Consider the following 25,597-nt stretch of genomic DNA (forward strand, 5'->3'; position numbering starts at 1 on the left):
TACTCTCCATTAACAACAGGTCAACCGGTGAGAGTCAAGTTGCCTGGTCACGTGCCTAAGGGCGCTCTGAGCTACTCGAGTCCATTCACCATTGTGGACCAATGTGGTCAAGATACCTACAAGCTCAATGATGGCCGCACATGGAATCGGAGTCGGCTGGTACCTTGCCCCCAACCAGTTCCACCACCTACAGTTCCGAAAAGTTGTTCGCCTGAATCAGCAAAACCACTTGGCGAACCACAGCAGGAGAACCACGACCCACCCCAGCAGCCATCTGTTCAGACGCCAGTTGAAAGGGACGTTCCAGGACTGAGGCATTCGACGAGACAAAGAAGACCACCAGTGTGGTTTAAAGACTATGAAAGACATTGAGTGTTTATTGTGTTTTTCCAGTGTTAGTTGCTAACTCTTTTGAGGGGGAATAATGTGGTATTGTATTCTGTAGTTATGTTTGTATAAACTAGGTGGCGCTAGGCATGCGCCCTATCTGGTCAGCTGACTCGCACATCTGTATATATATTCATCATTGAACTGGAATAAAAGGGAGTTGGTCGAAGTAGGTACGTGGCGGGTGCTTGACGTGGTGGTGCTCCGGCTGCTCCGGGCAGTCGGACCGGGCAGTTCCCCAACGGTACGGGATACAACAGTTATTTATTCTTGGTTGCGTGCCATCAGCTGTGCTGCCGGCATTTCTCCGAGCTCGGAACTCTTTCCAGGCACGGGATCCTACCCACAGACCTCCCTTCACCGCACTCACCAGTGTATTTTGGTATTTTTTGTTTCTCTTGCCCTTACTTGCATTTACAGTCGACAAATTTGTGCAGTTTTTAATTTTCTGCAGATTTGTTAAAATGCGCTACCAATTTTTGTATGATGCTAAGCTGTGATGTGAGATATCAGGCTTCTTGCTAGTGAAGGCATGCTTTTTTCCATTCTCTCTTCTGATTTTTCCAAGGCAGACTGGTCGCAATGTTCAATTTAATACCTACATATTGGTGCAAGGCACCATGATTAGAATTAATGAAAGCCTGTTCCTCCTATATTCAAATCGGTGTGCGGTATTTCAGCCAGCTCATCTTTCAATGTGGTTATGACAGTCATCCTGACTCTCCTCAAAGAATGTATGTGGGTGCGTCACATAAAATCTGTTCATTTTTTTTTGTCATGGGCTAGCTGATCGCTTTTTTATTTATTTATATTATGTCTAATTTTAGTTTATAGAGCAGAAGACAATTTCCTCTCTTGCCATTCATGACATTGCTACAGCCACTGACAGTTGTTGCTCTGAATGTATTTATTTGCAGTTGCCAGCTGCCAATATCTATTGGCCCATGCATGCTTCCTGCCTTCGGCTGTGTCATCTATCCTGAGCTGTTCATGGTAGTTATCCTTTTTCAGTGATGCATGTCTTACCTGCCTATTTAGAAAAATATTTTCAACATAGGCTTGCAGCTGGGTTTAGGAATGCATGCAAACTCTACATGCATTTCACAGCAGTACCTCAGCTTATAATTACAGGAACTGTAGACTTGTACAAAATATAGTCACTCATGTAGCTCTTGATGCAGCTGCTGTTAACATAAAGGAGTTGAGCCTGCCTCAGGTGCTTTGACATTGCACACCTGTTGCCTTTTATGCGCATGTGTCCTCGAAAAGGCTCTATATGTTCATTTATCCCTTTAAAACATCGTGGTCTACAACTATGGTTTACCAGTATTTCTGGTACAGAGACCAAAATGTCAGTCAGTGATGTAACATTGCATGATGACACCAATCCTTGTATGGTATAGCATCCTTGCAATGCACTGGCTAAGCTGCTGTCAGCAGATTTATTGCTGGTTTATTTTCACGGCATATGGTTATACGGCACAGTTTGTACCTCTACCTTTTTAAAACTGGATCCTTCAAAAATTTAAAATTAGTTGAAGGAAAATTGAAGGAAATGTCACAGTAACTGCCTCACATTTTGGTGGACACTTGAACCTTGATGTAAGAGAGGGATATAGGAGGGAATTATAGAAGAGGTGCCATAGCGGAGGGCTGACACCCTTGTTAGATGCCCCCTCTTTAGTTAAACATACCTCGCAATTAACACATTTGGTGTAAAACAAACATGAGACTTGCACGCTCACGAGGATCCTCATGTCAGTAAAACAAAAAGGGCCAATGTTGCCGTACTTCAGAGCTTTGCTCTTAAAAGTGCAGCTGACTGCTGCTCAAAGTTGAGAGCAAAAATATGTCTCCTTTTCCTCATGTGATGCAATGAAGTGAAGTAGCAGTCACTGACCATAGTCGAAAAAAGAAACGTTTCGAAACCCGTACGGGTTTCTTGTTCACAGTGAGCAGGACAAGAGCGGTGTCTTGTCCTGCTCACCGCTCTTGTCCTGCTCACTGTGAACAAGAAACCCGTACGGGTTTCGAAACGTCTTTCTTGTTTCGACTATGGTCAGTGACTGCTACTTCACTTCATTGCATCACCATGCCTGACCAGACGGATTTCCGTCGAACTCTTGACTACTTTTCCTCATGTGCAGTCCACAGTGCTGGTGCCATTTGCAATGATTGACATTGAGTCGCATGATGCGCAGCCCGTTCCTGGAGTTGGTGAATTTGTCTGTCTTGTGAATCTGCCGTTAAAATTAGTGCAGAACAATGGTTCTCCAGTGGATCTCACGTAACTGTATCCTGTGCCACCTGCTACCACCCTTTTTCCTCAAATTTCCTAATCTCATTTGGCCACCTGATTTCCACCCATTCATGCATTCACCTACTCTTGGAATCCTCCCAGTGTTGTAGTGTGGTATTGCTTATATCTTCTCTGCATTACACATGCATTGCACATCCTCTTTTTTCGATTAATCAAGCTACCTCTGTTCCTGTTTCTTGCATAAGCAGCTGGGCTCTTGCTGTTTAGAGGGGAGGGGTACAAAATTTTAAACACTAACAATTTTGAATTTTTTTACTGGTCGTAAACAGGAACATTCTAGCAATCACAGGTACTGAGTGCAACATAATATTGGCCTACCTAGGAGTCACTTCATCCTTTCACCTGCATTAAGTGAAAACAAGGGGCGCAGCCTCAAATATTGCAACTTTGTTGATATCGCCTCTCAACAGTCACTGCTTGCTAGTGATGCTGATGGGGTCCTGTGGGCTAGCTAGCAGAACTTGTTGGCATAGCACCGGTCGGTCACGCACATAAACCTCTGTGATCACTCTAGAATGACTACAGCAGCACTAACGATGGCCAGGTATTCAGTGGTGTGAAAGGCTTTGTGACAAGCGACGCCGACGAAACTCTGACAGTCGCCAAGCCAGGCCTTGGCAGAAAGCTGGAAAGCGAAAACTTGTCACCGACGAGACAAAAAACTGAGTATCCTCTCTCGTCTTTGTGAGTATGTCAAGCGGAAACAGTAACAAAATGCACTGCATGTGTTCATGTGTGAACACTGACGAGAGATAAACACCACACCACAGTGCCAGCCTCCATCTGTGACGAGAAAGCCGAGTGAGTACGTTTATGTGATGATTGTAGAAAGCGAATTCTTAAGTCCTAGCGTGTGAAGTTTGTCATAAGTGTAGTTTTGGCAGCTATGACCTGAAATCAATGGTTGCTTACTGTTTAGAACACATAGAGTGAATGAGATGTGACAAAAATGATAGATGAGGTGACCCTCTTTGTCTAGCCATGGATTGGTTTGGGAAACACAGACTTGTGGAGAACGGCTTAGTTACATCTGATTTCGTGATGTTATTGGTGTAGTAGGTGATGAGGAATTGTAGTTCATGATAGAGGATATAAATACTCAGTGTGCAAATGAAGAAAGCTAAAATACTAAACAATCTGGAAAGAGAACATTTTACGATAGGTAGTGAGGTAGTGGAAGTGGTAACAGAGTACATCTAGGCCAGGTCATCCGCACGTCTAAGCCAGGTCGTGCGCAAATGCAGAGCATTTGAGAGAAATGGTTGCGAGTAGATTGGGGTTTAAGGCCTTTGGCATGCACGCAGAAGTTAAGAACAGTGCCTTGCAGTATGCTCAAAAAGAATTTTAAACTGCATTGCTGCTACAAATCTCTCGGGCAAAAAGTGTTACACTAGGAAGTTTAAAATTCTTTCAGTGGTTGAATTTTAAATTCAACCACTGAAATAAAAACACATGGTTAATGCTAAGATATGGAGGAGAGAGCTGCGTGAGTTGCTTTGTGTTTTAGGTCCCAGAGCCTGTCATAGGCCGCATGTACTTGTAATGAATTATCTGCACAAATATATGGCATTCCTAGACTAGACAAACTCTAAAACCTCATCAATGCTCACTCTCTTTGTAGTGAACTTTGTAAAGCCTGTTAGTCACCACTTTGTTGCATGTCACCCCTTCACTACAACGTCCCTCATAGCCTGAGTCGCTTTGGGATGTTAAACCCAAATAAACCAAACTAAGCATGTCACCCCAAATGGGAGCCGTGGTTATGGTACTCAGCTGCTCATCAAAAAGATGCAGGTTCAATTCCAGCTGCAGTGGTCTTATTTTAATGGAGACGAAATGCTAGAGGTGCAGGAACTCTGTGATGTTAGCACACTTAAAGATTTATCCATTTCTCTAATATCTAACTTAGCCTGTGCCGCTTTGTGGTTTTAAACCTCATAAAACCAAGTAAAATTAGTGGCTACATCATTTCATAAAATTTCTTTAAATGTATTATTATTTTCTAAGCATTAACAATTTTCTGCTCCTCTATTCCTTCATCTTTGCCTCTCTTATTCCCTCCTCGCTGAGTAGCAGGTCAGTGGTTTTGAATGCCAGAGAAATATTGTTTTTCATTTCATTCGAAAAACTCTCTCGCTTTATTGCTTTGTTAGTTGTATTATGCAGAAATATGTGAAGCTTAGATCCAAGAGCTATGGCCTGGATAGTAAGTTCTATATTCAAGGATAGTCAGTTTTATATTCAACCATACTTACATTACTTATTACAGTATCTATGCTGACTTCTTTTGTAATGGGCTACCTGGCATAGAAATGTTGTGACCTGCAGCAGTAAACATCATTTCAAGGCAAATTTCTCAGTTACATGCATAAATAGATTAGGCAAGCTCATGCGCTTGTGAAGCTCCTAAACTTGCATTTGTTTTCAAAACCTTTGCTGTGATGCACTGACTCACTGGAATACACTGCAAATCTTCACTGAAATTTGATATGCCTAATATAGTGAGACATTCATGTACTCAAGTTTGGCTTAGTACACTGTGCTCAAATGAGTTTGTTAGCTGGCAAAGATAAAGCAAGGGTGGCAGTGTTTTGTAATGTCCACAGGGCATTCTTGCAAACTCCAGTATGTGTGTCATTCCTTTCTTTTCATGCACCATACACAGTCTTCCCTTCACACTCATGTTTGAAACAAAATGCTGCATACTTCACCATTGTAAAATTGAAGGCCATTGTGCTGCTCCACAAAATGATATCTGGCTGCAGCTGTAGTTGTGGTATGGAAAATGGGCTAGGCTATATTTACACATATTCGTCATGATACAAGCCACTTGCACGCCACACAAAAATGTTGATAGTACAATATCCAGCACTTTTGCTGTGGAGAGTGCGGTGCTAAAATGAGAATAATGATGGAGAAAGCAGACAATATATTTTGGCAGAGGCATCAAGATTGCTAAATTTTTTGGAAAGGAATTTTTGGGACGCTGCTCAGAAGGTTAAGGAACTTTTATACTTCACTACCATCTGACCAATTATGGAGTATGCCAGAGCAGTGTGGGACCCTCTAGACAGAAACTATTGTGATATGCTGGAACGCATTCAGAATCGTGCGGCGTGGTTTGTCACTAACAGATATACTTTTAATTATCGAAGTAACAGTATCAAGCAGGACCTGAACTGGGACTCTCTGGAGGAGTGCCGTTTACGAATAAGGTTAGAATTCCTTTACCACATTTATTTCAAGGAAACTACTATTAGCCCCGGAGCTTATTTGCTGCCATCTCATTTTGTATCCAGAAGGCACAACCACGACTGCAAAATACATGAGATAAAATGCGGTACTAAGGTGTTCAAACTGTTTTTCTTTCTTCATGAATGTTGTAAGCTGCCTCAATGTATTCTTCAATGCCAATCCGAAGCAAAGTTCCGAGCACTGTTGTCGGAATTGTGATGTGCACACGTGCTCAGCTGCTGTTTTTCTGCTTTTCCTCTTGCCCTTCCCTGAAGAATTGACTGATGTGAATGCGCTGTTAACATTTTTTATCATCTGCCATAGATTCTTTCCCATCCTGTAAAAAGGTTGGCACATGCTGTGGGATTGATTGTGTATGTATGTAATCCCCCCTGAAGCTATGCCTTCGTGGCACTGCAGGAATGTAAATAAATAAATAAACAGCTGATGATCTGCTAGGGCTGCAGGATTCCAAGATTGAGAAAAGCAGTGGGAGGCTCTGAGTCTGGTAAAATAGTAAAATTTGGCTTGTAGCAGACAGGGATCATGCAGCTTATGAAGGGCAGGAAAATTGGAGACTTATGGAAGAGGCTGTAGACTCAAGTGCACCTTTTGGGCTGGTGATGGAATGTGTAGGGCCCTTTGTTTCTGGGTAAAACCTGGTTTCTCCCTATGTTGCACCCTAAAAAGATTCTTAAAGACCAGGTTCAACCCAATTTCTGTGCAAATGTGCCTGTAAGAAGAAAGTGTGGTTTGATGGTGCACAAAGCTTAAGAACTGCTGAAGTGTGGTGGATGTCACATATTTCTTCTGACATAGATTTTTTAACAATTCTGGTTATTTTATTTCCCTTTTAATGTTTATTGTTTGTCGAGTTGCTTATAATTTTAGGATAAATTGAAAACTACATGTACTGACCGGTATTTCATTGCAATAATTATACCCATAATTCTAAAGCTGTGTTCGAAGGTAGGTGTGCATTTAGTATGCATGCTTTGAATTTCAGTGATTGTTTCTGCACTGCAAAATGGAGGAAAGGTCTCTGCTGTGCGAGTATTTTGCAATGGAGTGAAAGTAACTGTAGCAGCGTTTGTTACTGTGTCGCCCAGCCAAACGTTTTCCCACTGAACCACCGAGCTTCTGAATACCTGTGGCTCAAAGCTTAAAGCTCTGATTGCCCTTTCCGAGGTTTTCTGCATTAACCAGTGCAAGGCCAAAGGCTCAGAGCTAACAAGCATTTGAAACCATAGAACTATACACAGTAGTGCTGGGACCATGCAGCAAGTCAGCGTTAACGAGGTCGTGATAAACGTGAATTACTGTAGAAAGCTAGTGTGAAAAAATAGTTGTGCTTAAGGAAAACGCTGCTTTTTTCTTAGTCGTTCATTGAAACAAAGCAATGCATACAAAGTTTGATATTTTGCTGATCCCTCAGTTTTTTCCAGCTAAAGACCAAGGGTTGCATGGAAGTCGTGCAAGCCACCAAGTGATGCGTGCGATTTGAGCCAGTGATCTGGAGCAGGCTGGGAAATTTGTGAATGGCCAGTGGTATTCACTCAGTAAAGCAAGCTTTTTCTGTAAGTACAGTTTTTGGCATGGCAATGCTTAAGGATGCATGCATTAAATTGGCTACTCTGCACCTACCCATGCTTCAAGAACAGTGACATACATGAAAAAAATTGATAGGTGAAAAAACAATTTTCCGCTTCTGGTATGTTTTTTGAGGAAAGTATTTGCCATTTAAAGGGCTCAGTGTGCTGTGAAAAACCTTAATAATTATGTGCTTGTTGTGGCCTTTAGACTAATTTCTCCTTCCACGTCTTTGTTGGCCTGACCTTGTAGCTTGCCTGCATGAGATTGCATGAGATTGGCTGCTACCTACAGTTTGCTTTTTGCGCCTTTTTTATTGGTGGTCACATTCTTTGCGTGGCAGTGTCATGCAGTTTGATAAGTAATCTGATCTGATTTCTGCGTTGGCCTGAAGTTCAAGCTTTGAGATGTGGGGGCAGGTTTACAGTGCCCCCTTGTTCGCTCTAACTGCAGTTTCGCCATGAGGGTTAGTCCTTTTTTTATTGTTATGCAGTGTCATTTGATTCGTGCATATATTAATGAAGTGAGCACAATTTTTTATAATAAATGAACACTCATTTTAACTGCAGCCATTATAAGTGCGCTTGACTCTAAAACGGCGGTATTCTGGCATTCAGTATTACACCTTAAAACCAGCCGGAAGACACAACACGGATGAGAGAAGCACAAGACGAGGCTGGTCTAACAACTTAAGCTTTATTGAAGGCAAGCGGCAAAAGAAGACCTGCAAAGAGATGCACGCGTGCAAACCCCAAAGCAGTGAGAGGGCGAAAAACAATCGAAAGGCACTGGCACACTAGTAAACCATCTAAAAAAACAAATTCCTGAGGGTTCACCGACGGCTTAACCACGCACATGTTCTTAGCCTTACCGATGGCGGCTAATGGCGGCTGGGTTCCCACTTGTCCATCTCACCAACCTGTCAGAGCGTGTTTTCACTCGCTCGAGGGAAAGGAACACATACTCGGATGATGCTGACCTTACCTCAACAGTATTTCGCACAGTCTCAAGAAAGTTGCGGCAAAGTTTAATGTTGCTGTTGTCGTAACAGCTAAGTGCAAGATAAGAGGCCTTTGCGCCGCTATTAAAAAAGGCTTGATAAAACTATGGGTAATCATTTACAATGTACAGTGTCACATATAAAAAGGTTCACCACTTGCAAAAGTGATGGAGTTTATTGCGTTCCACTGCCTTATGGCTGCAACTACTATGGGCAGACAGGCAGATGTCTGAATTTCCACCTGACTGAGCACTTTCAATCTACAGGGGGAAGGCAAATTCTAATCTGGCACTGCACACTCAATCTTTTGAATGCAAATCTGTGGATGGCCTGTCTCTTTGCACACCTAATTTCTGCAACACATCAGTCGTTTACGGAAGGGAGAAATCTGTCGGCAGATAGTTGAGGCTTACTGCATCGGTAACACTAAGGACACGTGTGGCTAAGCCGTCGGTAAACTTTCGCTGTAAGGAATTTGCTTTTTTAGATTCATTAGTATGCCAATGACTTTTGATTGTATTTCCTCCTTTCACTGCTTTGGGAAGTTGTGCACACGCATGTTTTTGTGGATCTTCTTTTGCGGCTTTCCTTCAATAAAATTTCAGTTGTTAGTCCAGCCCCTTCTTGAGTTCATGTCTTATCCTGTGTTGTGTCATCTGTTTGTTTTTAAGTTGAGTCAGTATCAATATATCTCTATTGGCTACTACCTGATGTTGCTACTTGTATTTTGCAATTCTATGTTATAGGCTTTTCAAGAGCGCATCGAATAAAGCCTTTTCTTTTCTTGCAGAGCTGCAAGTTGTGACTGCTTATTTCGCATTTCTTGAAATGTCCTTCGTTCAGATCTGGCTGTGTACATGTGCTTCAGGTGCTCGGTTTTAAACATTATGCCTCTCTGAGAAGCAGCGCCGGCATTTGATGACTGTAATTTGCGTATTCGAGGCCGAAACGCATACGCTGGCATCCCTTGCGTGCAGATCAAGATGATGTCGTTCGGCGACCTCTTCGGCCCACTCTGTGACTCGGAGTTGAACCTCCGGGTCCCAGCTAAGCAGCGCGGCCTCCCACTGCGATTGAGTAGAGAGCTGCAGACTGTTCGACGGCTTCTCTTGATTACATGAGTATAGGATGATGTGTGGTGTGTCTGCCTTAAGGTATCTGCAGAGAGACCAGATGGGGTTAAACTGCTCTGGGAACCATATAGAGTACATGTACGGATTAAAGAAAGTGTCTGTTTGGAGCTGCCGCCAGCTGAGTTATGTTTTACTTAGAGATGTACGTGGTTCTTGGAGGATTTGTCATTCTTTCTTGAAGTGGTTAGTAATTTCGTTGTAGGTTGTCACTCGCTCCTTGGCCGACCTGAGCTCAGGGTAGCGCACCTCCCGGTTAACCACGAATCCTTGGTCAAATCGGTGCGCCGCCTCGTTTCCAGGATGGCCCGAATGGGCGGGGACCCAGATCAATGTGATCTGGCAGGTATTTGAGATTTTTTGTAATATATTGATGGCTGCAGAGTGGGCCCTTCCTTTGGCAAAATTTCGAATTGCAGTTTTAGAGTTGCTGATGATGTATTTGGCAGTGGTGGAGGTAATGGCTAAAGCTATGGCAGCTTCCTCTGCCTCCTCCAGAAATTTTGTTTCATCGATTGTCGCCGATGCGAGGGGAGAGCCTCGATGATCAAAAACTGCTAGGGAAAGGCGTCTCTGTCCGCATGTTCTGCCACGTCCACATGCACCGTGTCTTTCTGAACTGAAAATCTTTCGTGAAGTTTTACTTCCCATCCTTTGTTCTGTCCGTATAGTAGTCTGGATGCATGTTTTTGGGCAGAGGATGGACTAGTAAGTGTTTGTGCATGTGTCTTGGAATTGGCAAGGTTGTGTACGGGTTCCTTCATATTGTATTCCTGCCGTCTTTAGGATGAATCGTCCCGTTTCAGTGCCTGATAGTCTTTCGTATTGTGCGGTGAGGTGTGCTTCCATCATTTCTGTCAAGGTTTTATAATTCCTAACTGGAGTAGTTTTTAATTTGGGGTATGACGGGGGGGAGGTTGAGTGCAATTTTGTAGGATTGTCTAATTAGAGCATCCAGGTCGTATGGTGTAGAGTAGATGACTCTGCTAAGAACGAAGGCTTGGATTAGTTTCCTGGTCTCGGCTTCTTTAACTCCTCCTTGCCTATTTACGATGCGTCTGATGAGAAGGGAGATTTGGTTGACGGTGTTTCTCAGTTTCTTAATTAGTGTGTCGTGTTATTCTTAGTGTTTCCACTTCTGGGATGGCTGCCCCTTCTGCGTAGATTTTGATCTGAGGTGCTTTATTCTTTCTTTGACGCTTTGGGTGTAGGATGAGGACTTCGGATTTTTGGGACGGAAGTCCTGCAGCTTGTGCCTCCTCTACTACTACATCTGCCGCTTGTTGTAGCGTGTCTTGTATCGTGCCGATACTCCCCTTAGTGGTCCAAAGGACGATATCGTCCGCGTACAAAGAGTGTTCTAGGTCTGGGATTTTGGTGACTTCGTGTGCCATTTTGTTGAGGGTTATATTGAATAAGGGGGACAGGACAGATCCTTGTGGTATTCCTCTGTCTCCTAAACTGAGGGGTCGGATTTGACTGTGCCAATTTGACTTTTAGCCGTTCTATCAGAGAGAAAGTCTTTGATGTAGTTAAACGTTCTTTCGCCTGCATTCAAGGAGCTTTCCGAAGCACTTGCGACTTTATCTTTCCTGCTGATTTCGTCAGGTCACTAAGGGATTAGACAACATTCAGGCACACTGTCCAGATGGCGTCCAAGTATTGCCACTTTGTTTTTGCTGGCGCTGCGGTTTTTAGTGACTGCAAGTTATTTTTGCGTGTGTGTGCATAAAGTTTACATGCTTAGGTAACGTTGCGTGCATTTGAAATTTCAATAGAATTTTTGCTTTTTTTGCATTTGTAATCATAAAGTAAATAAAAAGTATTTCTAATGCCTTTAGTAACCAACAACGGCAAACTGAAGAATAGCCTCTAGGTGGCAACTCAAAATAGTTTTGAGCAGGTAGCAGTGCTACTACTAATCTTTGCGCTACATATAAAAGAAAAAGTGGGGAAACGTATAGGGAAGTGCCAGCAAGCAAGGAAGTGAAGCGCATTAAGACGGTTCTCGGTCGACATTGGAGCTGCGTTCGACAGGCTCCGAGGAATGCGAGCAGGCAAGTCGGCTGGCTGTCATGAGCAGTCAGTTTGGGCAAAGCTGTCCGCTGCCACTCCACTGTGTGAATTAATTGAATTGATCGGTGATCAATTCTGATTGGCTGGAGGTGTCATTACTTCCTTTTCTTCTCCTCCTCAGACTGCATAAGCCGCCACTGCCACGGGCCATTCGAACTTTCGCCACGATGAGTGGTGAGGCTGCACATGTCGATGCTGTCGCCGGTCGGAGCTACATGTTCCGACGCGGAGCCAGCGGCGTGACGGTGATCTACCACCCGTTCGACAACGCCGAGCACGGTCTCGAGCCAGAGTTTTGGCTCCTGGGCCTGGTTGACATGAAAAGATGAGGCTGCAAGGTTCCCCAGGGTGTGCTCAACAAGCTGCTCAATTCGCTGAGGGGAGACGGCGAAGCACAGAAGGCCGTGTTGTACCACCCTGAGGGATCACAGATCGGTGCGTTCAAGCTTTGGAGCAGCTTGTTTTAATTTGTACACCGAACACTTGTGCAGATACTTTGTTGTTGTCTTTGCCTGATTGTACAAGTATCGGAACGATACGCTCAGCAGATTTTTCTACTGCAGTGAAGCTTTGTAACCGTACGGCAGTGAAACGAGTGTACTACTGGATTCAGGACATAAGTATTCGTCGTGGTGTTATGTACTTGTACTGGTGCAAAGTACTCAGTTGTTCACTTGCATGCATTAGTGTGCTATAGCAGGTGCTAACATCATTCTGCTCTTTTTTTCACTATAGTCCAGCCTACCAAAAATGCAAAATTCATCAACTTGGAATTGTTGATCACTGTCTTGATCTAGCTATTTAATGTTCAGAACAGTGCAGACAGTCAACAAGGTTGCCATTTATGTAATGATGGAATTAAAGATTTTTCATTGTACCAGCATTGAAATGAATGTATTATGTGATGCAGGATATACTTATTGATCGTTTTGTTTCATGCTTCTGTTGTTTTATAGAATTGCAGTTCTTGAATTATTCACTGGTGAGAGAATACCTCTGGCATTCAGTCAACTCTGTTCAGTCTTTCGTGCCTAAAATTCACTAGTGGCGTGACACATAAAGTGAGTGATTTTCAAGTTCAGTGTCCTTTAAACAAAATAAAAGTGGTAGGGGTTTAACGTAGTTAAACAAAGTACACGTGTGAAAGCAGGGGACACTTAAGTGCCGCTCTGAGGGGTTTAGTAGGATAATGCCCATATGGGCAGAGGTGGTAATTCTCTACTTAACATTCATAGATGGCGGCGTACCACTACCAGCGCAGTGGCACAGCGGTTAAGGGATGTGCCACTGCATTGACAGGTGTCTGTTTCTATCATAGCCACCGGTAGGGATCGTGCGACCCATGTTGCTCTTCCCGAGCAACCTTTTGCGACAAATCATTTTTTTAACTGCCACAGCGGTCAGTTTCCTCACAATCCAATGGGCAGATTGTGATGTTGCCACAAGTTTATGTGACCTAGGTGGCGTGATGCCCTCTGTTGCGAGAAATTCGTGTGGGAGAGTCGAATCGTGCGACGGTGAATATTCAGGAAACAGTGACGACTCATAGATGCATTATTTAACAAACAGACAAGGAAAACTATATTCACTTTACAGATACAAAAAGAGTGGTCAGACGGAACACCCGGCACAAATGTTTTTCTTCTTTGCCGTTTAAGAAGCCACTATCTTGCCGAGAGTCCGAGGGGCCCGGCCGCTTTCAGCTGCACCCGGCCTTTCGCTGCCCAACTCGCCTCCCGAGCGCCGTTGTCGAAACCCGATCCCGGACCAGACACCAGCGATCCAAAAACTGGAAGTGTCCCCGCACTGCTCCGGTCCCCAATGGCACCCCGTCGTGCACATGTCCTTAGGAAACACACACACACACAAAAACTCAAAGTAGGGCACACGGGCGACGAGAAACACAGGCAGTAGTAAACGATGCCGTTTGTGGAAGACGCACTCTCCCTTCCCCAAAAAAAGACAGAATACACAAGAACCTCCCGGCCCCAACAGTGGCAGCACTACACACACAACTCGAGGGGATAGAGAAGCTGTACCGGACTTTGCAATGTGGATCCGTTGGGCTGCTCCACAACACATGCTCGGACTTGGTTACCTCTTCCGTGGATCACTTCGACGATCCTCCCCGTCTTCCACATGTGTCGCGGCGCCTTATCCTCACGGGGGAGAACTAAGTCTCCTACAGAGGTCTGTCGAGCCTGTTGTTTTCCGCAAGTGTGCGCCGACTTTAGTGTCAAAAGATATTCATTCCGTCATCGCCTCCAAAACTGCTCCAGCAATCGTTTGCGGTGCATCCACCTTCGTGTCACAGCTTGTATTGACGAACTGATATGACACGGAGAAGGTAGCGACATCAGTCTCGTTCCTGTAAAAAAATGTGCCGGAGTAAGAATTTCGGGGTCTTCTGGTGACAAAGAAATGTAGGTTAGGGGGCGGGGTTAACAATGCTTTCCACCTCCTGCAGTACTGTAGTAAGCTGTTCGAAGGTGAGTCTTGCCTGGTGTAGGATTTTACGGAGGCAAACCTTCACAGTCCTCACCATCCTTTCCCAGAATCCACCCCACCATGCTGCTCTTTCCATGATGAATTTCCATTTGATGCGTGTCTTGGCACAGTGGTCGTGGAAATTTCCGTAAAACAAAGAGTCTCTCAATGCTGCAAATTCTTTAGAGGCGCTCTGAAAGGCTTTGGCATTTTCAGTGTATATCACTGATGGCAGTCCTCATCAAGCGGTAAATCATATGAAAGCCAATAGGAACATTTCGGATGATAGGTTTGAGACAAGCTCCAGATGAACTGCTCTCGTAACTGCGCAAGTGAAGAGAGCAAAGTAAATGTAAGATTTATAGACCGTGTCCTTGTCCTTAGTGAAGAGCAGCCCGGCGAAGTCTATGCCAACCACTTGAAACGGTTCAGAACGGCAAACGCTTTCATTTGGTAAGGGCTCTGTGAGAGCTTCTCCAGGCTTTGCGCGACCTTTGAGGCACATGTTGCATTTGTTTACAACGCTTTTTACTTGTTGAAGTCCTCGTGGGATCCAAAACCTCTCTCCCACTTCTGTGAGAGCGTCTCTAGAGCTGCCGTGTAATGTTCGTAAATGAGCGTCTCGAATAACGAGCTCCGTGAACGAATGGCTGGGAGGGAGGAGCAGTGTATGCTTCACCTGTTCTTTCTCGTCGGAGAAGTGCAGCCGCCCTCCTACTCGTAGCAGTCCCTCAGGGTCAAAAATGGACTGTAACTTCTGTTAGCTTTATTGTGATTTCAATGAGAGCCCTTGGCCAAGACGGGATATGTCATCCGTGTATGCTTCTTCCTGAACAACTTTCAGCCAGTATGCTTCGGCCCTTTCTACCTCTTCCGTTGCTGGACAAGAAAAAACTATGCCAGACGGATTCCTGCAAGCACTTATGAATCTGAACACCCAGGCAGTTATCCGTAAAATTCGGAAAAAACTACTGTGGTGAGCCAGGTCCAAGATCAGCATAAATGCCCTTACTTGCAACACCTTTACTTCTTTCCTTTCTTCCGAACTTTCCTCAGGCGTTGGGACGTAACTCATTCAGAGCTGGCCAGGACTCCTCTGTCTCTGAAAGCCATGACGGTCCAAACCACCACAGTCGGTCTTCTTGAAGACTAGAGTCACTCCACGTGCCACACGATCAGTGGGGTTCTGTGAACTGGGACAATGCCTCCATTGTTCTTTCTCTGTGCAGGTTTGAACCTCGATCACTGTTTCGCACAAACTGGTTCCACTGCAAAGGGTTTCCTTTCAACCAATGAAGGGTTATGCTGGAGTCGGTCCAGTAAATCATTTTCGTTCGACCAGCATACATCATTAAGCAGCCTTCCAGAAACTTGGCTATTCTAGCACCTATCAGTGCACCCATCAGTTCAATTCGGGGAAGAATCGTACCTTTTAGGGGTGAAACTCTCGCTTTCGTGTAGATGAGTTTCGTGTCAACACTGCCGTTGGAGTCCTGTAGTCGCAGGTAGGCGCATGCCCCGTACGCTCGCTGACTGGCGTCGCAGAAGATGTGCAACTGTACACTCTGCGGTTGAACTACTGGAGCAACACATCGGGGTACGGTCAGTGAACGAAGGTCCATTAGCTCCGACTTCCAGTCTTCCCACTTCCTGAAAATATCATTGGGCAATTTGTCATCCCAACCAATGTGTCATTGCCACAATTCCTGAAAGAGTGCCTTGGCTTGTATGGTAAATGGTACAAGCAATCCAAGAGGATCAAATATTCTGGCGATGTTTTGTAGAACAAGTCTTTTGCAGTTGTTCTCTCTGTCCAAAATGCTTGAGAGAGACTTGGTGGCCATGGTGATCGTATCTTCTGCAGGATTCCAAATAAGCCCAAGAATTTTTACTGTTCCAACCGAGTCATTCAGTCCCTCCTGCGACGCAAATAGGTCTTGCAAGTGCCTTGAGTTCGACGACCACTTTCGCAAGCTCCAAGAATATCGTTGGCCTGCGCAAAAATCTCCGCATCCTTTTCGGTGTCTGCTCCAAGCAACAGGTCGTCGACGTAGAACGACTCCGCCAGAAGCGCAGCTATTCTCTGCTTTGGCTCCTCAACCCTCTTAAGGTGATATTGCAGGGTGGCATTTAGCAGGAAAGGTCTATCCTTGGTGCCAAACGGCACACGCTTCATTCGCCACTATTCTACTTCAGGATCAGGTTCTTCCCTTAAAGGCAAGCCGTTAAACCAGAGAAAGCGCAAGGAGTCTCGGTCCTCTTTTCGGACACTGATTTGCAAGAATGCCTTCTCAATGTCAGCTGTCAATGCGATCTGAGGAAGTCGAAAACGAATCAGCAGTTTGAGCAGATCAGCTAAGAGACAAGGCCCTTCTCCAAATGTTCGTTCAGGGAGGAAGACCCTTGTTCATGTGAGGAGGCGTCAAAGACAATGCATAGCTTTGTCGTTCTTGAGTCACTGGACAAAAAAGCGTGTGGCATGTAATAAGCCTGATCGGTGGCTTGCTCTTCAGGTGTTACATGTTTGGCGTCGCCCATATCTATGTAGCTCCGCATTGTACTTTCATACTCCGCGCCAAATTCTGGAGTGCGCTGAATTCTTTTCCGTAGGCTCTTCAGTCACTGTAGTGCCTGTGAGCGGTTGTCACAAAGTTGTCCACTGTTTTCTTTCCAAGTAAGGGCGACTTCGTAGCAGCCGTTCTTCATTCTGATGTTTCTTTCAAACACCCACAGTCGCTTCCGCTTCCTCATTCGGCCCTCCGGTATGATTCATAATGCCAGTGCTTTCCAATTCCCAGAAGCCTTTCACAAGTCTTTCAGTGCTTTCAAGGACTGTGCTTACCCTGAGGACACAGGAGTTGGCAGAATTGTCAACTGAGGTATGCACGGATATCGGACCCTGAAACATCCAACCGAAGACCGACCCCAGGACAACCAAGTCAGCGTTTTGCTGGGAGCATTGAATTTCGCCCGTCACGAATTTCCACAGGGGTTCAGCGCCAATAAGAAGCCCAATTCCGGGTACCACTGGCATTTCCAGCAGTAGAAGCTTGTCCGCGAAGGGCCGTCCTGTCTCTTCTATTGCTCTGACAAAGTCGTTTTCGACAGGCACCTGGACTATGTCGTTGCAGATGAAAGGAACCTCAATGGCCTCTATAATGTATTCCTTGTCACTGTACTGGCGGCAAAGATGCACTTCTACTAGACGACGTCTTTCTGGTGCTGATGTGGCTGTCCCAAACGTACTCAGCTGGAGAGAGGTTTTTTTACTTTCTCTGAGGCCTAAAAATTTAGAGATGTCCTCACAGATAAAGCTGCGGTTACTTCCCCCATCTACGATGCCTCGAATGTAACTGCGCCTACCTTCTCCAATAGCCCAAAGCCGGCAGGTTTGCAGAAGAATTTCATTGTTGACGGAATTTCAGCTGCTTGCATGCAAGCTGTTAATCTCCAATCTTGGATTCACCTCTAGTATCTTCGGCTTCCAGTTTGGGTTGCACACTGATCACACATGTCTGCCGCTACACTTCCCGCATTTCAGTCGGCGGTGGCAGTCTTTCAAGTGATGTCCTCTCAAGGTATATCGGAAGCAGCGGTTGTCCCCTTTAAGTCTTTGCAATTTTTCTTCCCTGTTTATTTTACTGTCGCAGTCTGCAGCGCTGTAAGTGAGCCGCAGAAAAAGCACTGTTCCCTTACATGGGAAGTTGCGTGCAGTACCGCAGACGTCGGCAGGAGAGACAACGATTTCTTTTCGCTTTCCTGTCTGACTTGCTTGTAGTCTCTATTGCTGCCAATACTGCTCTTTTCCCAGCTTTTAACTTCGACTGTAAAAAAAGTTAGAAGTTTTTCCAGCTCACCGTCTGAAGGGATCGTGACAGATGTAGCCTCACCGTTCTGAGTGTCGCTAGCTGAACGCGGCCACTCCGGAGTGTTGGCCAGCCGTTTATAATAGCCAACGACGATGTCAGCAGGTAGGGCTTTCAAAAGAATGTCTATCATCATGGCATAATAAGTGGTCGAACTCACCTTCAACCCATTCAGTCCGGGCACATGGCATTGAACGTGATCCACGAGGTTCGCGGGCCTCGCACGTCGTCCGATGATGTTACGGACAGTAGCGATCTCAGATGGGCAAGGTGCTCCTGGATAATCTGTCGGGTGTCGCCAAAGCACTTGGATAGAATGTTTATGGCATCGTCGTAGCACTCCCCTGTCGCCTGTAATGCGGTTATCGATGGCACTGCCGCTCCACTCAGAAGGCTTCTTAAGTAATGAAACTTTTCTCCCTTTGTGAGGTTTCCGTTCTCATCAACTGCTTCTTTAAACTGCTCCCAAAAGCCGCGCCACTGTCGAAGCTCACCGTTGAAGGTCTGCAGCTGGAGGGTGGGCAGCTTGACTGCACTGCGGTGAACAGCTTCGCCGCCGCCATGTTGGCTTCCTCATTGTGGCTCTGCCGGCTGTGTAGCCAATAGGCGAGGAGCTCTCAGCAGTTCAGCTTCTTTCGCCTTCAGCTGTCCAAGCATGCTGCGTCCTCGTACCGCATGACCGTCTCAAACTCAGAAGCGAAGTCTTCATCAGCAATGGAATCTTTCAATTCGGCGTTCAGCTTAAGCAACTCGTCGTTGTTGGCTCCAAGTCTTTCGATTAGGGAGCACAATGTTCCGATGTATGTCGTTCCCAAAGCTGCCTTGGCCTCGTTGATCAGCTTGTTATTGGTAGTTTGCTGTCGACGCGCTGTTCTCTTTTCTTTCGATCTCTGCATGATTGCGCAGAACACGAACCGTGGCGTCACTCACTTTCTCCATTACCGTCGCAGCCTGGTTCCAGCTTTCAGAAGATCTCCAAGTCCTGGAGATTGCAGTTCCCGGGTTTCGGCACCATGTTGCGAGAAATTCGTGTGGGAGAGTCGAATCGTGCGACGGTGAATATTCAGGAAACAGTGACAACACGTAGACGCATTCTTTAACAAACAGACAAGGAAAACTATTGACTTTACGGATACACAAAGAGTGGTCAGACGGAACACCCGGCACAAACGTCTCCCTTCTTTGCCGTCTAAGAAGCCACTGTCTTGCCGAGAGTCCGAGGGGCACCGGCCGGTTTCAGCTGCACCCGGCCTTTCGCTGCCCAACTCACCTCCTGGGCACCGTCGTCGAAACCTGATCCCGGGCCAGACACCGGCGATCCAAAAACTGGGAGTGTCCCAGCACTGCTCCGGTCCCCAATGGCACCCCGTCGTGCACACGTGCGTAGGAAACACACACACACACAAAAACTCAAAGTAGGGCACACGGGCGACGAGAAACACAGGCAGTAGTAAACGATGCCGTTCGTGAAAGACGCACTCCCCCTTCCCCAAAAAAAAGACAGAATACACAACACCCTCCTCCCATTGCCTACAGTTGGCGCGATGCTTCTCTGAACTTACCTGAGCTTCATCCGATTGGCTGCAGCTTGCGCGATGCTGCTCCGAACTGACCCGAGCTCGGGATAGTATGAGCACAAGACAAGATTCTTGCTAGCGGTTGGTACATGTGGAATAGTGCTTTCGCACTGAAAGCGTGAGGGAGGGACAATGGTTGTCAGTGACTGAAATATGACAGTGAGGTGATATTAATGTTGATAAAGATCCAAGTGTACTTTAGTTTTACAAACTGAACACAGACACTCAAGTAGTTGCACTCTGTTTTACAATACACACTGATTATTTAATAAATAATTAAAGAATTTAGTAGCTGAAGACATGCACGACGCTCTCTTCTGGTACAGCAGATTGACTAAACATTTACAGTTGTGTGGCCAGCTTTATTCTGGTGTTCGGTTATAAAGCTCATTACACTTTCGGGTACAGGCCGGTAGACTATGTTTCATTCCTTTTCGTGTGTCTCAGCATAGTATTGTGTTGGATTATGAATAATGTTCCCTTTCAGTACAAATTTAGCCTCATAAAAAAAAATGTTTTTGCTTGCACTTTTTCTTCTTTCAAGTCATGCTTTAGACATTAGAATACATAGATCACCACCTGGTACTCACCTGTGACTGCTAAATTTATAACTGAATTTCTTCTTGGCACTGTTTAAGTTTCAGTTTCATCAACCAAATGATGGGTGTGACAAGTAGGACACATGAGACACGAAAAGAACGGCAATTTAATGGCTGATATGTTGCTTGTTGTCATTCCAGCTCTTGAAGCAAGCTGGCTTAAGTGTTTTAGTGAATTGAAACTATGTATCACCATTTATATTACAGGTTTTTTTTTCGTGCCTCATGCTACCTAAGTGTGAACCACATGTCTCAGCCATCATTCGGTTGATTAAAGTGAAATAGCATGAAAGAAGAAATTCAGATACCAATTTAGTGCTCATAGGTGAATACCACATGGTGGCATAAGTATTCTAACGTTTAATGCCTCATTTGAAAGAATAAAACGTGGAACTAATGCTAGGTGTCTCTAGTTCTCCAAGTCATAACGGGAACAAAGCCCAGCACTGATAGTGTGCGGACAGTTTAACCTCATTGAAGACATTTTGGGTGCCTTGTACAGTGTTTTTAAATGTAGTAACTGTGATAACTTCCCAGAAAATGTCCCTTTCTTCAAGAAGCTAGTCATAACAACCTGACTAATATACATATTTTTTTTTCCATTCAGACATTGGCATGGATTCCAGTGTTGTGCCCCTTGGAGATTCTGGTTATTCTCTGGTTCAAACTATTGATTACTTCTATCCATCTGTTGAAGACCCCTACATAGCTGTAATTGTTCAACATTGTAAAAAAATGCTTACCTGCGTTTAGTAACCTGATGGCAGATTGTATTCTCAAACCTCAACATCACAGTGCTCTGCTGTCACTTCATTCGACTGTACAAAAAATACTAAGTGTTATTCTTTTGCAGAAAGTTATGTGTCTGTAGATTTAATAACAGGCAATAAAACTAAACAAAGCAGTATTAAATATATATTCTTGTAGTCGTAGGAGTATCACCAAACTTTTTTTATAATCAGAGTTTCTAAAGTGCTAATTTTGTTAACTTATTGGCTAGTCTGGATAACAGGTCGCTTACTGAGCAGTCTTATTGGGCTCAAAACCACACTATAAATATACTTTCTATAAACGTGTAAATAAATCTAATTGTAACAATGATGTGTCAATGCACTAGCGGTGTTTGTTACCTTACGTCGGCGGTTGTTCTAGAGCCAGCCAGCAGCGCGCGCTCAGCGATAGCACTGCTGCTACTGCGCTGACACATCTTCGTTGTTACACAGTAATAAATCAAATAGGTGACAGGCCTCATGTTGGTGTCCTGTGCTGGCACCATGTGTACAGGTTGTATTCTTATTCATTGTTTTTGTTTGTTGCAGGGCAAGATAGCGTGTGCCAATGTGCTGTCTGGTCTTTATGCACTTTGTGTGACCCGCTGCGATAACATACTGATGGTAATGGCTGCCAGCACCAAGCTTACTGAAAAGCAGAGGGACATTGTCGTGCCTCTTCTCATCAAGAGAATCAAGGTAGGATCGGCCCCTACTGCAGTAAAACCTAAGGTGCTTGCATCAATGTTTTGAGGTGTGTGTAGACCATGGCTGCCTATCAGAGCTAATCTGAGTGTGAGGGCACTAGTTGTGTGAGCTCTCAAAATTTGAATGCAGTCTCAGATTTCAAGTTCGTGCCCTTAGCATGGTGAAGAGATAACTTGAGAGAAGATCTACAAGAGATGTCCATGTCAGGGAGCAGCTGTTCAAGTGTTTCAGCTTTTAAATCTTTTCACTGCCTGAGTTTATGCCCCAGTACTGAAGTCATAAGCATGGTGCAACTAGCTTGAATGGCATTTGTTTCTTCACAGGACTTGGCTGAACAAGCAGGCACAAGGGTCACAGGAGGGCAGACTGCTCAATCCTTGGCCTATAATTGCTGGCGTGGCATCATCAGTCTGCAGATAGTTTGAAATCATCTCGTGAGTGCAGTAATCCTTTCCCTTTTTTCATTCTGCAATGAATTAAGTTTTCCGTGCTGTATTTGTCTGTGTTAGCATTTATGAAATGCAAAATGTGAGCATTTGAGGCTGTGTCTGTTGGGCACTATGTGTGATGAATTTTTCCAGCATGAGCATGGTTTACAAAGTTCAGATAAACCTTACTTAATACCCAAAGAATCACCACACTGATGATGTAGTTTGCCCGTGGAAATACCTGACTGTACTGCCAAAGCTCATAATTTGAATTTCTGGATAATTCGAACTGTACGACTGGGTCTGGCCATGCTGCACTGGGGTCTATGTGAAACATAGCCCATTAATTTGTTAATTTGAACATGAATGGTTTGTGCCACCAATAATTCGAACAACATGCCACCGCGCCTGGGGTCGGGGCACGCGGTGAACCAAGAAACATCCCCACTAGGCTTGACCACCTCTTCGGAGAAGTGGGCAGGGTTAAAATGGCATGAGAGGCTGGGTAAACGAGGGAGGGTTTCTCTCTCTGTGCTAGCGGTGGCAACTAACTGCATGACCTCCGAGCCGGCTTGCTTGTATGTGTTGATCTCGAAGGCTTCAGTAGCTTCCTGGGTTGGGTTTTGCTGTTGAGAAGTCGATCACATGACCAGCAACGAGATGCTTACAGCGAATCAGACATGTCGCAGCGTCTCCAGCACTCCAAATCCGAAACCACGCAGTCATGCACGAAACATTTTGACGTGTGCGAAATGAAAGATTTGGAGCTTGGCTGATGTTTGCTGCTTGTCTGTCTCGGCTTTTCAGTGCCCTTTTCATGTGATTGGTTGCGGCCGGAGCAGTCAACCTACACGGTGTACCGCATTTAGAATTGTCTTCTGTCTGCAGTAATTACTGTGCCAAAATGCTTGAAGAGAAGGTTTGATTTTGATTTTTGATTTATTTGTTTCTTTCTGATGCAGAAAGAGGAGCAAGAGCAAAAGGCGAAACGCCTGACGATGGCTCTTGCCCCGCATACAGTTTGGCACAAATGTTAAACATAGCTTTAAAAAAAGTTTCACACCAAAAGTTCTGGGGGAAATAAGAAGGGGAAAGAAAGGTAAATAAATCATGTAACGAAAAATAACAGTATACAGCAAACAATAATTTTTACATGCCGACACAAAGTACTTGGTACAAAGATTGCAAATATAACAAAATTCTGAACATGGTTGTTGCAAGCTTTGGAACAACAAAAATTGCAACATCATAATAACAAAACAACAGCAAGATACAAATGAAAATGCACTCCTAAAAAATAGCAATTAGGGACAGAAACATGGCAGACTATGTGAGTTCTAAGTTATTTTCCAGCAGCAGAGCTTTAAGCCTGTTTTTGGAGACATTAGCACTCAGATATGTTAATCCTTGTGTATTTTATTTAGAAGGTTAGCTGTTTGATATTCAATATGTTGTCGTCCATAATTCGTTCTTATTTTTGGTGGCCGTAAAGTTTTCCTACGGAGTGGGTATGCTGGAGCTGCATTGGATTTTTGTACACTGTAAGGCTTCGCTTTTTTTATGTACTGAAGCAATTTGAAATAATAAATTTGATTGGCTTTTAGCATTTTGTATTTCAGGAAAAGCGGCCTTGTCCGCAGTAGTTCCGGTGGGCCGTGATATTGCTCAAATATTCTTAACACTTTTTTTTGCAGGGTAATTAATCTTTTGTAACTGTGACTTGTAGTGGTACCCCAGACTAAAGCACAGTAGGAAAGCTTGGAGTAAAAGAGTGAGTAAGAAAGTACAGTTCGTAACCATTGAGGGATGAGTGGACAAATCTTAAAGATGCAGCCAATTGTTTTACTTAGGTCAGCTATGAGGCTGTTAACATGAGAATTCCATGATAAGCTTTCTTCAAACCACACGCCTAAAAATTTTTTAGCCTTGACTTGAGCGATTTCTTTGCCATCAAACAGAATTTCTATGGGAGATTTCCTAGGCTTGTTTAGCAGTGCCAACAATATGTATTTCGCTTTCTCAATGTTAAAGCATAATTTATTTGTGTTTAACCAAGTAGACAGGTGGAACAAATAGTTATTGACAGCATGTTCAATATCCAGGAGTGAATGGCTAGAGAAAAATACGTTTGTGTCATGTGCATACATGATTAGTTTCGGGGTATTAGGAATAGAGCATAAATCATTTACGTATGTTATGAACAGCAAAGGCCTGAGAATAGATCCCTGTGGAACGCCTTTTTTAACTGGCAGAACTGGAGATGAATATTTATTAAAACTGACAAATTGATAGTGGTTGACAGATAGCTTTTTATTAATTCTAGTGGTATTCCGTGGATCCCATACCTATTCAGTTTAACTAGGAGGACCTCATGACACACAGAATCAAATGCTTTACGCAGATCTAGAAATAGTCCAAGCGTATATTGTCTTTGTTCAAAATTTGTTATCTCATTTTTTATGTTAGGCAGGGCGGGTTCTGTAGATTTTTTTTTGAAATCCGTACTGCATATTACTGATTACATGATATTTATCGAAAAAGTTTTGTATCCTGACGTTGATGGCATGTTCAAAAAGCTTGAACAGGATCGGCAGGACTGAAATTGTTTGGTAGTTAGTCAAAGCAGAGCTGTTCCTACCCTTAAAAATCGGATGTACGCGTGCTATCTTCAAGCGGTCTGGAAACTCGAGCATACAATTCATGATATGAGCCAAAGGAATAGATATTAAATCAGCTACATATTTTATCGGTCCACATGAAATGTCATCATAGCCAGCAGCTGTATTATTTTTTAACGTATTAATTATTCGTTTCACTTCGGAAGGTGTCACGGGAGTGAACATGATCGAATTTGCAAAGTCAGCACAACTAGTAACAGAGTTATTTTTTTGTTTTGTGTTAAGGTCGGCGCATTCGGAGCAAGAAACAAAGTAGTTATTCATGGCGATTGCAGCTGCACAGCCAGACAAGACGCCCTTCGGCGTTGTAATATGCAAGTCTACACACGGTTTCTCTTGATTGGTTAGGCTTTTTACTTCATTCCATATTTTTCGCGGATTGCTTCTTATTTTTGAAAATAGCTGCTCATAATAATGAGTTTTCACTTGTTTTACCAGCGAGTTCACCGTATTTCTATACTTCTTGTATTCAGTAAACTCTGTCAGGTCACGACATTTAACAAAGGCGTGGTACATCTTGTTCTTTCTATTTATCATCTTCAATATAGCTTTGCTGATCCATGGATTCCTTATTTTTTTACTGTGCCGCTTCTGCGTCTTTACTGGAAAAGACTGATCGTAGCACAACATAAGTTTATCGAAAAACACATCATACGACTTGTTCGGGTCTTTTTCACTTAGAACAGGTTGCCAGTCAGTGGTACTGATAAGAGAGCGAAAGACTTCCAGAGCGCGTTCGTTTATAAT

The 25,597-nt window shown here is 44.2% G+C and overlaps 1 pseudogene across 1 annotated transcript in view; it reads left to right on the top strand.

The window, feature by feature from the left end:
- Window positions 1-654: 654 nt before the first annotated feature.
- The window catches only part of LOC144116228 (inactive selenide, water dikinase-like protein), a 244,568-nt pseudogene continuing 219,625 nt past the window's right edge, over window positions 655-25,597 (top strand). The window contains exons 1-7 of the transcript XR_013311795.1: window positions 655-769; window positions 1,305-1,380; window positions 7,377-7,518; window positions 11,859-12,172; window positions 20,874-20,977; window positions 21,586-21,735; window positions 22,068-22,178. The product of XR_013311795.1 is annotated as an inactive selenide, water dikinase-like protein (transcript). The remainder of the gene's footprint in view (window positions 770-1,304; window positions 1,381-7,376; window positions 7,519-11,858; window positions 12,173-20,873; window positions 20,978-21,585; window positions 21,736-22,067; window positions 22,179-25,597) is intronic.

Source organism: Amblyomma americanum, chromosome 1 (assembly GCF_052857255.1).
Source record: "Amblyomma americanum isolate KBUSLIRL-KWMA chromosome 1, ASM5285725v1, whole genome shotgun sequence".
Taxonomy (NCBI): domain Eukaryota; kingdom Metazoa; phylum Arthropoda; class Arachnida; order Ixodida; family Ixodidae; genus Amblyomma; species Amblyomma americanum.